A 12066-nucleotide genomic window follows, 5' to 3' on the forward strand; every position below is an offset into this window, starting at 1 on the left:
TCTCATACATACAAGTGAAACGCTCTTATATACACTACTGAAACGCTCTCATACATACAAGTGAAACACTCTCACACATACAAGTGAAACACTCTTATATACACTACTGAAAAGCTCTCACACATACAAGTGAAACGCTCTCACACATACAAGTGAAACGCGTTTATATATATATATATATATATATATATATATATATATACATTAAGATGATCAGTAGTGCGTGTGTGCGAAAGCTGCATGCTGCCTGTTACGTTACTCCAGCTTTTTTTAACTTCTTAACTTTTATTCTCTTTTTGTTCGTTCTTATTTTTTCGCTGTAACTCTCTGAAGTCCTGCCCTCTCTAAATATGTAGTTTGAGAGAGTGTTTGTGTTTTATTTCATGTTTTAATTCCGCTTCCACCGGGACACTAGAGTGGCCATTTCCTTCATATCAAAAAGGAGGACACTTTGCATACACAGGGACACGCGAACAGATATTTGTTTGGTATGATCCCATTTTAAATTTTAATATGTTAAAATTCTCGGCATCAATAATACTAATTAATGAAAATATATTATATTATATATAATAATATTTATATATAATAACAATGTGCAATAATTACTGTGCAATACCATTCCATATTCACTGTGCAATCTATTGCCCATGTGCAACTGCTGCTGCTGCTACTATTTGTGGATTCTTACTGTTATTTTGTATTTATTATTTTCCTACTCTTACTGTTTTTTATACAGTTTTTTTCTCTATCCACTTTGCTGCTGTAACATTGGAATTTTCCCATTGTGGGACAAATAAAGGAATATCTTATCTTATCTTTTCTACCAGATTACATAAAGGTGCATACACATACCACATAGCTAATAATAAATATACAAGATACAGCTCATGACAACGTGCCCTTCCAATTCAGATTACATAGGTCTAATAAATATCATACAGAAACTGTTCTTAATGTTTTTATCTGGATAGATAAAGGGTAAAAGAATACAGCACCTTCTGTTTCAGATGTATAGGCTTTGCTATACATATAAGTATGAGCATTTTCAGAATTTCAGTCCAACAACCGACATTAGTTAACATTACGTTCTCTGTCGCTGAGAGCTTGATTGACAGCCTGGTGGTCAACACATGGCTCATTTGAATATTAAAATTAGCCATGTGTTGATAGGTCACAACACGAAAATGTAACCAATGACATTACTTATTTTGACACAGCTTTTTTAACACACATTTTTAGCCAATAAGTATTAAACTAGCAAGGTAATGTGTCATAAGGCGGACCTTTTTGTTATTTTCTCAAGAGGACAAATGAGTGCCAGGCTTAAGGCTGCGTCTGCAGCCGGACTGTCCAGCCTAAAGCCGGAGGAATGGCCTTAATATATAATATACATATATATATATATATATATATATATATATATATATATATATATATATATATATATATATATGTCTGATCATTTATTTTTGATTTTGTGTTTATTGTGCAGAAAAGGTCCCAGTCCAAGAGATACTACTGGAACTGTCAAGCAAAATTAGCACAAAACGGCAGTGCAAATTTAATATAAATCGCTCTGCTGTCTGGGAGGGAGCCATGCGGGGCTTCCAAAGGGTATCCTAAGACCCCAAATTGATGATCTGTGATGACATGGGGAGAAATGAAGAAGGAGTTGATTTAGGAGGACCAAGAACGGAATTCTTAAGGCTGCTGATGGAGACTATTGCCAGGTCACCCATGTTTGAGGGAAAAGAAAATGACAAGGACTTGGCTCTTGACAGTACTAGTAATGCCAGGCTTTTCTAAAAATTCATAATGTCAGCCATTTTAAATGATAGTGATTTTGACATGCAACTTATAGCTTTTGAACTGATTTACAGTTTATTTAATATTATACTGGAAATCACATGGTTTCATGTAATAGCGTGTAGTAGAGATTGGCATGGTTTTATTTCAGTTTGCCTGATAGCTGGTTTGATTTGCATTGAGAGATGATTTTATGGAAAGTAACCCATGCCAAGCTCTAGGTATGGTGAAGGGTATGTGATGATGATGTGGGGCTATTTTAATTCCAAAGGCCAAGGGAACTTTATCAGGATGCATAGTATCCTGGATCCATGAAATATCTGGCCTTTCAAAATAAAAATCTACCTGCCTCTATGGGAATTTAACATAGGGGTGTACTTACTTATGCCCCCTGTATTTTAAGGAAGAACATTTATTTATTTACGATACATTATTCATTCACAAAGAAAATTGGTGTCCTTAAAGATTGGATTTTTCCTCATTTGTTTTTTCATGTGGCATTAAGATCAATTTCCTAAAGATGATTTTTTTATTCCTCTTTTTAGTCAACTTTAGCATGGGTGTCCTAATTTTTTCACATGACTGTAACTTATGTATTTTATATAGTTTCACCACAATTCAGTTGACTCAGTCAGCCTATGTTTTAAAACATATTTACATTTATTTTTAACGGCATGTTTCATATTCTTACCAAACTTTCTTTTAACATATACTTGTTTCGACAGTTAAAATTTAAACAATTAAGCTGAACATATGCTCTGTATCCCTTTCTGTGATTCACTTTCCATCGCTTATTTGTCTATCAATCTGTTTGCCTCTCTGATGTGTCTGTCTGTTTCTCCCTCTGCCTGTTTAAGTCTCTGTTTGCCTCTCTTGTCCTGTCTTCAAATGTTCGTTCCTCTGAACAAATGTTTATCATGTTCATTTATTTTTCATAAAATGTTTTACAATGTTTTAACAAAACTTTAATTCACAGAATACACTGCACAAGTGAAGAAAACATTTTAACAAACTTTAACATAACTCCCATGTTATTCACTGAAGAAAGTGTAGAAGTGAAGAAAAAACATCTATTCCATGGTTCCCATCATTTTGAAGTGGGTTCACTTGTTGAATAATGTTCATTGTGGTCTCATTAATAGTTACATCTATGTCTGGAATTACAACATTATTATTGGTTTGAAGTTCAGGTAATGGCCCTTCTTCATCAATGCCATAGTAGTTATCAGCATCAAAAATGCTGTTTATAGCTGGATGGATTCCTGCATTATTAATGACACCTGAATGCCACAGCTGGAGAGGTGTCTGCCCCCCTTGTGTGGAGAGGCCATGGTTGTTCCATTGATTGATGAATTCTGTTACTGCTCTTTCATACCTTGGTAAATAAACATAACGCAGACAAAATAAATGTAGTTCATTCAATGAATCCAGTACACCCTGTTCCTCCATTAAGTTAAAGATGTTTATAAAGTGTCTAGATACAACTCTATTGAGTTCTGCCCATAGTCTCTCAATCCTTTGGTTGTGTACTGATACACCTGTAATAACACTGTTCAATCCTCTTCTTTCCAACATAAAATGGGCAACATTTATATTTTCCATACCATGATCACATCTGACCCTTAAGGACAAGCCAAAGTTCTGTACTCCTCCTAGAAATAATGACAGGACGGTTGAGGCTCTGTTGTTGGACAAGCACCCTAAGTATATAATCGTCCGGCTGAAGCCATCCACACAGCCCTGACCAGCTTGTGGTTGCCGTCAAAATGCCTGTTGGGAAAATATATACTTAAAAAACTATATATATATATATATATATATATATATATATATATATGAGTGTGTGTGTGTGTATATATATATATATATGTGTATATACAGTATATGTGTGTGATGTGTGCCACACACACATGTATATATGTACTTGTTTTCCTTATACATAACATTTACTTACCATAATTGGCTAGGGGCCTGAACACTATAGCCTCTTCGATGTATAGCAAGACGATGTCTAAATGATCGCCCAATAGGATCCACTTGATGCAGGCTCTGTCTGACCAGCCAGCACTGAATCCTCAAGCCACGTGATCTCAGGCTTCCAAGTATGTATGCTTCACCTGCATTTGGAGTGTTCTGTAGTATATTAGTTACAACGTTGTCCAGGTCTTGATTTGACAATACAGAATACCTTAATGGCTCAACTCCCATTCTTTGTCTGTGTCTATATAGTGTTCTTCGACTAATTCCAAAGCATGATGCAATTCTCTGCCAAGACATACCGATGGACACACAGTGAGAAATCTGTTCAGTGGCTATGCTGTATCTGGGCCGTCCTGGATGGCAAGTCAAGGTTGTTGGAGGTGTCAAATTTGTGGTCACTTCAGTGGATCTCTGTCTGGCCTCATGTTCATGCAGCAAGTTGCGAAAGCATCTATACAATGATCCTAGAAGGTTACTGACATCCCTATCATCACACACAGCAAGACATGCAGATACAGTTTGAGTATGCTCATTAAGCTCTCTATAAAGCCTATCCTGATGGAAATTGCCAGACTCCTCTCTTTGCAGCCTCTCAATGCATTGTAGAACACTAGTAAAAAAACGAAGAATATCAGATGAACATACATTGTGGTTGAAGCAAGGGTTGAAGTACTTCAAACTCAGCAAAAGCACATGCACTTCCCTGTGTGGAGTCTTCCTGTTTCCGTCAGATGACAGGAAGGCCTTCCTGTTTAACTGTAATTTTCATATTCTACTATTTCACTACTGAACTATTATAGTTTACAATTCTATATCAGAGCATTTCAGCTGTGTATATGAGCATATTTTACTAGTATGTGGTAAAGCTTTTTTGTAGTATATGCAAAATGTTGCGTGTAAGAGAGCTTTTCAGTAGGGTATATAAGAGCATTTCACTTGTATGTGTAAGAGCGTTTCAGTAGTGTATATAAGAGCGTTTCACTTGTATGTATGAGAGTGTTTCAGTAGTGTATGTAAGAGCATTTCACGTGTTTGTGAGAGGTAATTCTGAATAATGTCCCTGACGGCCCCTCATACTTTATTCCCTACACCTATGCACACATACACATTAACATACAAACTCTATCGTTCTCACACGCACAAACACACACACACACACACACACACACACACACACACACACACACTCATAAACCTCTGCACCATGCAATCCCACATAGAAAAGGCATTCCTCACAATTCATAAATATTACAATAAGCTGGATCTGGGTCATTAATATGACACAGTCGTTACAATACAGCCCAATTAGCAGTCAACATAGAGCCTGGAATGTTCCCCTGTTACTATACATAATATCTATATCACTGCGACAGACTCCAGAGCAGCGAAGGATCAAACCACACAATCACATACAAGAAATATCAAGGACTTGACTAGATGAGGAGGTCGCAGCTGCTTGAGAATATTCACTCAACAGCATTTAAAAATAGTACACCTGATCAACTGACTTTCACTGCCTGAAATTCTCTACTCTAAACAAACTAAATATTATATAATGTTGTGAATTCTGCCTCATTTGTGTGATGTGTGAAGCCATCAAGCAATCTTCCTTTAAGCCATCTCCCTATGAGGGTATGCCAAACTGACATTTTCTGGGAAGTCTAAAATCCATCCACCAAAAAACACAAAGACTTATTACAAGCAAAAGCAGACGATAACTCTATACTCTATTCTCAGCTTGAAATAATCAATAAAACTTCAAGATACCTGAAATTTGATTATTTTACATTTTAATGCAGGTAAAGTTTAGAAGTTATAAGGTAAAAAGTACAAGGGAGAATCTCATAAGGTTAAGAGATGAATTCCTCCAGGTGCCTGGGTAGGTCACCTGGTAGAGCACGCGCCCATATATAGAGGTTTACTCCTCGATGCAGCGGCCTTTTGCTGTATGTCATTCCCTTTTCTGCCCAAAAAAAGGTATCTACTAAACCGCCAGATCAGACCCTTTTTTGTGCAGTCATCCTAATCGAGGACGGCAACAACGGCATGATCCCTCAATGACTTTCCACATACACATATTGGCAAGAAACAATTTAAGGCCAAGCTGGAGGCATCACTGCTGGGAATTTAACTCTGGTCTCTGCTATGTGGACGAGTGTTTGGCTGATGTTCCATGTGTGTGTCCAACATGAATTCTTGTTTCAAGACTTTTTGTAGGATTAAGGGTGATATGTCTCAGATGCTAGTGTAGCAAAACAAATCATTTCTACTGCAAACTATTTGACCTAATCCTACCTCACTGGCAGATTCTTGGAAAACAAGGTTTTTAGAACTCATTAAAAGACAAAAAGACTTATTAAGACATTTTGCAGTGATAGCTTTGTAGTGGATTATCAACAAACATGTCTTCTCCAAAATCCAACCCAAAGAAAGATTATCAAGACAAGGATGATGCATTTATTTGAATTCAGTCAGCTAGTATTGCAGAGTCATCACTAGATAATCATATTATACACACAAAACAACAGGATTTTAAATGTCGATATACTGTAATATTATCCTACTGGCTTAGATCAGTTTTGAAGTGCATACATTTGACACAATGTACCTATGTATGTTTCCACTGAAACGTATCTGCCAATTGTTAAACTATGTCAATATATTCACTTAAAGGAAATTAAATGACAATGCCTTGAATGTTATGTGACTAGTTTCTCTCCTCAGTGACAGACGGGCTGCAGCCAAATGCTGAGGAGTCTGGCATGGGCTGCAGGAGGCTAGCCATCGGACTGCACACACACACACACACACACACACACACACACACACACACACACACACACACACACACACACACACACACACACACACACTTCCCTCTTCCTATCAAGGATGATTGGCTACCCCTCTACTGCCTCTCTTGACTTCTTATTTCTATCAATTTAATTTTGTTGTTTTTAATTGTGAAAAATATTACCTGCTGAAATACAGATTAACATGTTCATTGTTTGAGCACCTCCAGAAGTTGCTGTTGTGTGAAAATGTGTTCATTTTACTTACTGTAATTATGTTTGTTTGTTTTGTATATTCATAATAGCCTTTATTGCAGCCTTATTATGAGCTGAGTACATTTTAAGGACCAAGAAGCCATGACATTAAAACTTTAAAATTGTCATTAACATGAAAATAAAGATTTTTGGGGGTATTTTTTCATCTTGATTCCTGACAAGCTGTCTGTTTGGAAACAAGTGCAAGACTTTCATTATAGGAGGTGGCATCTGCTCAGGATTAATTCTTGTTGTGTATGCGGGAGGCTACCCATTAAACAGGCTTGCATGAGCACCCTCAATTCATTCAGGCCTTTCTGCAGCTAGTGTTTCAAAGCTCAAAGCATTTCTTTTCTCTCTCACACATGCAGAGGAGCAGACTGACAGCCCCTGTCACAAGGCCTTGACCTGAGCAGTGAAACAGACTGGTACCTCAGCAAACTCCATAGAGACAACTTGGATTAAATCAAGTGTAAGTCTATCCTTGTCAGATCAAAAATATCATAGTAGGGCAGGCTTGCCTACATGCAGGTGTTAGGATGAGTGACACATTAAGGTCAGAGACTAACAGTGTTAAGTAGCGAGAAAAAAAACACAAAGCTACCGACACGGACACAGACACACACTCATACACTCAGATTAACACATTCATCATGTACATATGTATGCACATGCGCTCATGAGTGAAAACAGATACATAACTGTGAGCACTGTGAGTATAAAGTCTGTCTTGAAATTGGAGCACTATTATGTGTTTCTGTATGGTTTTTGTGGGTGGTAAATATTTAACAGCAAGGTGTGTTTACTTGTGATTTAGCACACTGGTGTGTCTTTATAGGTGTGAAAATCCGTGGATATGGACAAAGGTTTTTTTTAACCCCCCTCAGATCAATGATACAATGTCTGTATAGCTCAACAGTCTGAGAATGTGTGACTGCTAGCTGGGTGTGACTACGCTCTGTTGTATTGTAGGGCTTTGACTGATGACCAGATTCCTGCCGCGATGCTGAGCTGAGCTACCATCTTATTGCCAGCCTGATTGGGTTTATGAGTTAAAAAGCATATCGACCCAGATGTCCAGATCCCAGACACTCATTCTGCACTGCTGGGTTTACAGAAGGCACTGGTTTACAGTAGGAGGGCATACGCATGTGCTTTTAAACACACACACACACACACACACACACACACACACACACACACACACAGACACTACAGATGCAAAGATCTACATAAAAAATCTTCATTTTGAGCTCTCTGTTTTTGAAAATTATCTTGTATTCCTAACTCTCCAAACACTGCATAGCTTTTGTTTATGGGACATTTGATGTACACTTGGCTGTCGAGAGAATATTATCATAATATGCTTACAGTACTGTCATAATCAAAACCAAATTCACATACACAATCATATAGGCCAAATGTACCATTTCAATTCTCATGTTAATCTTGACGTGAAGGCGAGAACATTTCTCTTTCTCTTCATTACTTCATCAAAGCAGAAATTAGAATGCATTTGAAAACATTATACACCCACGGGGAAGTGATGTTTCTCTTAACCAAGAAATGAGCAGCTCCCTGTTCAGTAGTCACAGCATATTGAGGCAAATATACTCTTGCTGGTGTTAGTGCAGCCCAGCTCAGGGTCAAACCCTGATGAAGGCTACTGAAATGCATTGGCTTTTAAAAGTACAGCTTTTGTAAAGTGTTCTCAACGGGGAGCTAAATTGTTCACCCTTCAGTACAACCTACCTGTATTTTTATGATTTCACCTGAGGAAACTGTTGTGAAAATAAAGTGGATCCTAGTGAAATGCTATTTCAAAATCTTTGCAACTACCCCTGCAGATAAAGCCAGCAATTTGTTATAGACAAAACACTGTATGAAGGAAATGCTTCCTCTCCACTGGGAGAAGTCCATCAACTCTAACAGGTCAACTATCCATTACAGCCACAGGGCTTTTTCTTTTCATCTAAAAAAACAACACTGCAAGTTAAATGGTAAGCAGTACATCCTCTTGCACACACACATATGGTATACTTGCTTGTGTCTACAATAACACAGCTTTTGTCTTCAATAACACCTTTCAGACTAAGAAAGTGACTAACTTGGTTGACAGGATACAGTCAGTCAGGCTGCGTGTGAAGAAAATTCACATAAAATACCCTAGATCCTAGAACCAGAAGAAGCATAATTTGCAGTAGACTAAGTCTATGTATTTTAAATACAGTTTTTAATCCAGATCATGTACTGGTTTTGTCACTGAAGGCTGGTGTCCACTGACAACCTCTAGCCTTTAACTAGCATCTCATAAGCTGCCTAGGGATGTGCTAGTCATGGCTGTTGCTATGCAACCGCTAAAAACCTGTTGAAGGGCATCTCTCCATTTCAAATGTTTTTAACTTTGACTGTTTAGAGCACAGAGCACCGAGCACACTCAGCTTACTCTAAATTCCACTGTCAACAACAGAAAATTGAGAAGACGGCACCTGAGAGTAAGAGGTCTCCTTTCCTGCCCTGCCCTGACTTCAGTTTTTTTTTTTATTATCCTTTGTTGTTTTTCTTCGGAGGACTTGAATATCTTACCTTCATAAGGCACAATCTGGCAAAATAAAGTTGGCCAGTATGAGATAGTCCGATTTCCCAGCCCATTTAAGTTTTTAATGTAGCAGCAGGAATGAATGTGGTGGCTAGGGCCAGTATCACTTTAAACAGATGCTTCTCAGGTGCCCTGAAGGCAGGATGAATGACTCCTCTGTGGTGCATATGTACATATGTGTGTGTGTGTGTTTGTGTGTGAGAGAAAGTGCGTTTGTGAGTATTTGCAAGCTTTAATTAACGGAGCCATCATATACTGTATGTCCTACCTTGGGTGCTGTCACTCTCATTTTAGCACCATGTGACATTCCAGTGAGGTCGAGAAAATATAGACTGGCACCTGAGAGGAAGGTGACGATTACTAAGGCAAAAAAACACAATAATCACAAGGGGCAAGGTGGGTGATGTAAAGCAAGTGGTGAGTAACGATGCACCTTGAATTCAGGTCAGTGCTCTTAGCTGAATTTTACAAAGGAAGTGAGGAAACAAGGAGATAGCGATGGAGTTGGAAGAATTCCTTTTCATCCCTGAGTCACAGCAGCACAACTATATTTTAAGGTGTAATGTTTCAAAATAGCAAAAAACACAAGCAAACACCTCACAATGTTGCCACGCTGAATCTATATTCCATTTAATCCAATTCTGTTCCAGTGGCGTGGCAGTGGAGAGAAAGGAGGCAAAACAAACGGAGCAATGCTCCCTGGCCTCTAGAATGACAGAATGGCACTTTTATGATGTCTCCCAGATTATTCCCTGAGATGGATGGGCTGAGCTGGAACACCAATTGATTAATCCATCGACTGGCGGAATGTGCTGCGGCCGTCCCCCTGCTCAGCTGTTCTTTCCCTGGACAGAGCATTCAGCCAGACATGCTGGAGAGGATGACTAATGAGTGGGACTACTGCAGAGACCGTTCATGTCTGTCTGTGCCCAAGATGCTTGCTTGGGTCTGGTTGATAGATTAAATTATATTATACAAGCGTGAATAACATACAGCCTCAAGTTCAGATGATCATCCACAGTGGTATAGGAGGATGGAAACAACTCCCTTTTTCCTCAATAAAGACTATTATGGGGATGCTATTGTGGCAGTGAGCTTTGCAGCGACAAATTGCTACATTGTTTACAGCCAACCAATCTGACCACAACACTCTCTTCAAAGCAATGCATGTGTCATCTACCAGCAGCACAACTGAAAATAAACTGTGGTGGGTTTGTATCACATTCACAATAGCTGCCTGTGATGCAGACTTGCAAGAGCGTGTCAGTGACCATCACATTGGAGCTTACTCACTGCTGGCATTTGATGACAGCATCTTCCAAACGATGATTCCTTTAAGGTGAATCTCTTCCCCGCCTACCTTTGAAAATATGCATGATTTATCACCACAAGACAGACCTTGTGTATAAAGGCAGCGATCATCAGTGATGATGCATTTTGCAAAAGCTTCAACTCACATCACTACTACTTCTGCCTTAAAGTCCCTGTTTTTCCAAGGACTAATTTGCAATAAGTATGTGGGTTGTCATAAACTGGGTGCAGGATATATAATATTAAGACACATCTTTATTGTTTTGCTAAATCTATATGACTTTGTCAGTGAGCTAGATATAAAACTAAGTGCTTAAACCTTGTGTCACTGCAAATGTTCAAGGGATTTGAATTACAGTTTCCTTGGTAATAAGGACACATTCATGTGTACATTAACCTTTGCTAATTACAGTAGAAATATGCTCTGCTGGCTATTGCCGGATGGTAAATGCAGCAAACTGAATATTTGAATGTGGTTCATGAACAAACTTACAATACTTATCATATGTAATGCCAATTTATATTGTTTGCATTCTAAATTTGGTATATGTGATCCATTATGTGGATGATGTCAGCTTTATCTTTGAATAAAGGCTTTTTTCACCTCCAGCATTAGGTCTTCCAGCTCCTATCTGGCCTTCCACTTCAGACCCCCTGCATCGCACTACTGGTCTCCAGCACAATAGGCAAGGGAGTAGATAACGGATCACTGTAACTGTTCCCTTTCTCGTTGAATGAAACCCCCTGAGAGATTTTATACCCAGAGAAGATGAAAAATGTAGGGGTAGCTCCATTATTGATACAAGTCCCCGGCAGTGAAAGAAATGAATGCTAATGGTGTCCTAAGCCGGGCTTTACAGAGATTAATCCGATTTGAGAAATGAACATTTTATTATATGGCACAAAGTGCTGGCCCTGATCTGAACTGAGTCACAGGCTGAGGAGGGGGAAAAAATGACAAAAGGAGTGTGGAAAGAGAACATGGGTAGCCAGTCTGTCGTTGTGCAAGACCCTGGCACCTCATTGCAGAAGTGCCCTTTTACAACTGACATGTTTATTAATTTTCTGACCGGGCTGCTTGGAATGATTTTCAATAGATAATTTAGACAACAATGGCTGGATAAATTGGACATAAAACAGATATCCATAGGGAGCAATATTATCAACTGAGGACTGGCTTTGTGTGAGCAGCAGGAAGTCCCTCTCTGTCCCTCTGCGCTAAGGCTATTTCCCACTGCTTAGAAGGACTAATAGGAACACACTGTGGATAAAGCTGTTGTCACTCTAGCATAGTGAAATAAAACAAACACTGAACTCGAG

This window comes from Sander vitreus, chromosome 8 (assembly GCF_031162955.1).
Source record: "Sander vitreus isolate 19-12246 chromosome 8, sanVit1, whole genome shotgun sequence".
NCBI lineage: Eukaryota > Metazoa > Chordata > Actinopteri > Perciformes > Percidae > Sander > Sander vitreus.